Consider the following 6,000-nt stretch of genomic DNA (forward strand, 5'->3'; position numbering starts at 1 on the left):
CCATCAGAGCTCCAGGACCAAGATGTTTGTTCAATAGATGATTCCGATTCACCTTTGCCTTACTGGATGTGAATGAGGACTCCAAGTGGACTATGTGAAGCCAGCCTGAGCTCTTCGCCAACAAACCTGGGAAGGCAGAGCCAGAAATCACAGGGCTTTGATTGAATTACACATGAAATCACACGTCAGCTTTTCAATCTCCTGACCCGATATGCCAGTTTCAGTTGTGATTTCTGTGGCTTAAAACAAAAGCACCCAATGGAAGTAATATGGAAAGTAAAAAGTTCAGATTTCAAAGAGAAGTAGATTTGAACCATGGCCCTATCACTCACTCACTAGCTATGTACCATGAAATAAATAAATTATAGTAAACTCTTCAAACCCCAGCTTCCTGATCTGTAAAATGGACATAAATAAGGAAAGGATTAAATTATGTAATGCACAGATGTCTAGCATAGTTCTTGATGTATAGGAATGAGTTGGTAGTCAATGGTAATTACTATATTTGTCCCCTAGACTTTAACACAAAAGACATACTTTCATTATGAGTAATAACATTCCTTTTCATAAACGATTGTTTCAGACAACATGGTGCAATTTGAAATAGCTCTATACTGGGAGCAAAGCCCTGGCTCCTAGATCCTGCCAATGAGCAATCTTTGGCAGTTTATTTAGGCTTGCTGGGCCTCAGTTTCCCCCATAGAATTTTATGGTGTGAGTCAAGAAAATCTCCAAAGACCCTTTAAGCTAAAAAATTCTAATATTCAACTTAAGTAGCAGTATATAAGTTATGAGAGGTCTCATGTTCTTGCTTGACCCTAACAGTAGGCTGCAAGTAGCACAGGGAAAAAGTCATTTTGCAGAGTCCAAAGTTCAGATCAGAGGAGCTAATTTGGAGACAGATATTTACGTTCACATAAATATAATATAAACTATATTATATATTGTTAATTCAATATATAATTAATTATTGATGTATACTGTATATTAATACATATTAATTATGAATGTATTAATAATACATAATATATTATATTGCAAGTTCATCATAGATGATTGAATAGAGGTGTATAAGTTATTGATGAATAACATGGTTTTAAAAAAATCTGATTTAGGAATCAAGAGATGGGGATACAATTTTGTCTCCATAACTCACTAGCTGTATGACTTTAAGAAAAGTACTTATTTTCTCTGTGCTCAAGAATCTCAGATATAAAATGAAGGATCCTGTGTAGCTCTATATAAGGTATCAGGCAGATCTAATAAGACTATACTCTTCTTGTGCCCATTTGTGTATGTGTTCTCTATGGCTGCTTTCATGTTACAAAAGCAGGGTTGAGTAGTTGCAGCTGATAGAAATTACACAGCCTGCAAAACCTAAAATATTTACTACTGGGGCCTTTTCAGAAAATATCTGGCTAATCCCTAGTCAATACATCTGCTCTAAAATTCTGTGAACTAAGATACATTAAACAATTTGTAAATTACATAGCATTCATCCACATGTAAGGAATTCATATAAAATAGAATTCTGAAATTTATAAATCCAGAAAAGCTCATGCCTTGCAACATTATTTATATGGTCAACCATGGAAGTGCCAAGTTAAGCCTGTGCTGCTAGGAAATACTGTGGAATTGTAAGCAAAGCTTAAAAAATGAAAAGGAGAAAATCATCTGGATAACATTAAAGAAATCATGTAATTTGCTCCTTTTACGGTAAAATAACCTTCCCTGAACCACAGCAGGGATATTTACAGAAATTGTTCTTGTTTCCTACATACAAAACTCCCACTAAGTCAGCGAAGGGCACAAAACCCAAAGAAGTGCCTGCCACATGAAAAGCCAGAGAGAAATGTGCCCCTTCGAGGCAAAAGAATGTTCCTACTCCATTTAGTTCTAAGAAGTTAAGTGGGAAGTGAGTGTGTTCACTGACGTACCTGCAGCCTTGTGTGGGTGTGAAGGCAATCCACGGCTGCATATTATGACTTTGACCTTGATCCTCGATATTTGCTTGACAGAAAACATGTTTTTTGCATGCTAAGCCTCCAGATACTCTCTTACAAGGAATAGTGAAGCTACCACTTATAAAGGCCCATTTGGTTACTTAATGTATCTTTGTTGAACCTTACAGGCAAGTGTTACTATATTTGACAGTTAAGGAAATTGAAGCTTGGTAACATTAAATAACTTGCCCAAACTAGAGATATTCAAACCCGTTCTGTGCAATTTCAAGAAGCCTACATTTTTTTGTACTCACAACTAATTATATAATTAACAACTGGATTTGTATTAAAATTCTATCCCCTCTTTATGATAAATATCTTGATAAATAGCACATAGACCAATAAAAAACCAAAGACATTAAACCATATGGTATCATTTTCTATTAACAGTTCCTTAAATTCTTTTTTTTTTTAGTAACAATTTTTTTTCTTCTGATGAGAATTTTTAAGATCTACTCTCAGCAGTTTTCAAATACACAACACAGTATTATTAACTATAGCCACCATGCTGTATGTTATATCCCCAGGACTTATTCATTTTACAACTGGAAGTTTGTACCTTTTGACCCCCTCCACCCATTTTGCAACCTCCCAGCACCCATGGCAGCCATCAGTCTGTTCTATATGAGTTCAGTTCTTTTTGGATTCCACCTGTAAGTGAGATCCTATGATATTTGTCTTTCTCTGCCCTATTTCACTTAGCATAATTCCTTCAAGGTCCACCCATGTTGCCAAGATCAAATGGCAAGATTTCCTTCTTTTCTATGGTTGAATAATATTCCATTATATATTTTTACATGCATATAAAAATATATTATATAATGTATATATTACATAATATTCCATATATACATATATATAATATACCACAACTGCTTTATCCATTCATCCACTATGGACAATAAGGTTCCATGTCTTGGCTATTGAAAATAATTTTTCAATGAACAAGGGAATACAGGTATCATTTTAAGTTAGTGTTTTCATTTCCTTGTATTAATACTGAAAGGTGGAATTACTAGATTGTATGGTAGTTTTTATTTTATTTCTTGAGGAAACTTCATACTGTTTCCCACGTGGTTGAGCCAATATACATTCCTACCAACAGAGCATAAGGGTTCCCTTTTCTCCATATCTTTGCCAACATTTGTTATTTCTTGTCTTTTTGTTAATAGCCATTCTAACAGGTATGAGGTGATATCTCATTGTGGTTTTGATTTGCATTTTCAATAGTTCCTTAAATTCTTAAACATTTAATTAATGATAGAGAATATCTAATTGGCAACTAGAAGAACTGGGTTTTAGTTTTGTTTTTGCCACTTGTGCTTAAACTCTAGAGTCTCAGTTTTGGTCATCCATGAAACAGGACAGTAGGGTCTACGTTGATAACACCACCCACCTCCTGAGTGAAAGTGCTTTGTAAATATCTACTGTTATATCTTGATCACTATTGAATTCTTTTTTAAAAATGTATATATATATTGAAGTTTTATATTAAAATGTTACTTAATAGTCTAAGAAGTAAATGGAGCATGCCTCAAAGATTTAAGTAGATGTAATTATAGGCTTTGTACTTACTACTGACTTAACAAATGTAATTTTTAAGAAAAAAAATGAAGTCTTTTTAGTAAACCTAAAAGGATAAAATTATCACAAAGTGCAACGATTTTCTAACTTTGTGTGAGATGCTATGCAAAGAGAATGGCACGGTCACAGTCACAAACCCTCTAGGAGTTTGCATTTTTGGCAGACATGGCAAGAGTTTAGTCTCCATGACTATGTGCCACACTGTGCATTCCTCTGGATTGTAACCGCCAGAGTATTTCCCACAAGTCCTTGTTCTCAGCCTTCCAAGGATCACAAAGGATGCTGGACACAGCTTAGCAGTAGTCTGCATGTTCAGCAATCACTTATTTCTCGCTACTCCACCGGCAAATGGCCCACAAATTGGAAACACCTACCTGATTTCTCCCCACCGGAGATCTGCTCCAACCAACAGCGCCATCTGCTGGCTGATGCCTGGAACTGATTCAGTGTCCTCTAGTTCAGATCTATCACCAGCTGCCCCTCCTGGCACCTCTGTTATTTCACAGTTCGCAATTCAGTTCATTCAGTCTTAGGAAATCATTCTTTCATATGTGTACACATACTCTCTTTCATGACTATTTAATTTTCAAGGCCTGCTGTAGCAAAGTACCATAAACTGGATGGCTCTAAAACAGAAATTCACCGTCTCACAGTTCTGGTTGTCAGAAGTGTGAAATCAAGATGCCAGTGAGTTGGTTCCTTGTGAAGAATATGAGGAAAGGATTTGCCCCAAGGATCTCTATTTAGCTTGTAGATGGCTGTCTTCATGTCCACATGGTGTTCTGCCTGTATTTGTGTCTGTGTCCAAATTCCCCATTTAGAAAGAAACCAGTCCTATTGGATCAGAGCCCTCTCCTAAGGACCTCAATTTAACTAATTACATCTGCAACATAAGGTTCTGGTGATTAGAACTTCAACATATGAATATGGACGGGAAGGGGTGAACAACTCAACCCCTACCAGCTCCCCCTTTCCCTCCTTCTTCCAACTTGCTCAGATACCTTGAAGCAATCTTTTTTTCTCATTTTTGCTTCTACTCCTCATCCTACCTACCTTGTCAGCCTGTAAGTTATCCTATATGTGATGGGAACAGATGAAGATGATCATGTCTAGAACAAAGAAGGCCACGTGCTTTGAAATGTAACCGGAAAGGTGTGAGCAACCTCCAGAATCACTTCTGGATCTCTCTTCAGAAGGTCCTTACTTCCTCACTCTCCTGTATTTAAACTTGTTTGTTTTCTTTTCCTTAAATACTATCATTCAAAATAAGTATCTCTTACACAGCAGTTTTCTGTTTCACTCACTAATATTCAAATCATATCATGTTCTGCTATTGTCACTGTGTAGTATTTTTACTGGTAGGAAATAAATTGTAATAAAAGTCCTTATCCCAGCCCACTGCAGTCATCACTACAATTCTGTTCTCAAAGCATTTATTGAGTCACAGCAATATGCTGGGCATTGTGGTAGATGAGGGAGATCCAAACATAAGTGAGTCATGTCTGTTATAAGGAAATATATCATCTAAAGGGTCAGCCCGACATAACTAATACTCTAAGTCTTATAATAGTGGTATTTATAAGATTATATGGCATCACCAAAGATGGAGTGATTAATTAAGCATTCGAAATCAGAAGTCAACAACCCCTATCCACTCAATAAAGGAGAGCATTCTTGGTGAAGGTAAAATTTCTTAGCAGGTTGAATGACGAGAAAGGCTGGCCTGCAGAAGAGAAGGCATTCCAGCACCCTGGGAGCAAACTGGAAAGTAGATGGGAGACATAAGTGGGAATCAGAGTAAAGATACTTTGAGCAGTCTTCCTCCAGCAGTTGGCCACCATCTACTGCTATGGATTAGTTTGAATCTGTTAAGGGCTCAAGTATGTTAAATTGATGGATGCTGTCTTTGACCCTGCACAATACACACATTGTCTAGTGGATATGAATGAAGTATTTCTGAACTTGCTTAAAAATTGCAGTTCGGGCCTCTTCATCAACTTACAGGAGTCATTATAATCGTCTGACCAATGAACTGTTGACACACTGTTTCATCTGCCCTACAGATGGCTATTACAAGCTCCTTTGTGACTGGTCATCCACGAAATTTTTTATTTTCTCTTGGTAGTTGGTTTCACATTATTTCTGCTTGTATCAATTATTGCAGTTTGTTTGGAAATGAATTATTTCATCACTTGCCATCTATTTACCAAGCTAAAACCTGGACACAAACACAAGTAGGCTTTAGAATTACTCTTTTGGAAGAACAGCCTCAGAATCCCAGTTTTTACTAGCACCATTTGATTGTGTCATCAAAAACCAGAAGGAATGTTTATTTGTTTTGCTGTCTGTGACACCAAGATTTGCTCAAGATCTTGCATACAGGGTCCTTTATTACCATTGATATCTCACTGTT

The sequence above is a fragment of the Manis javanica genome, chromosome 2 (assembly GCF_040802235.1).
Source record: "Manis javanica isolate MJ-LG chromosome 2, MJ_LKY, whole genome shotgun sequence".
Lineage (NCBI taxonomy): Eukaryota > Metazoa > Chordata > Mammalia > Pholidota > Manidae > Manis > Manis javanica.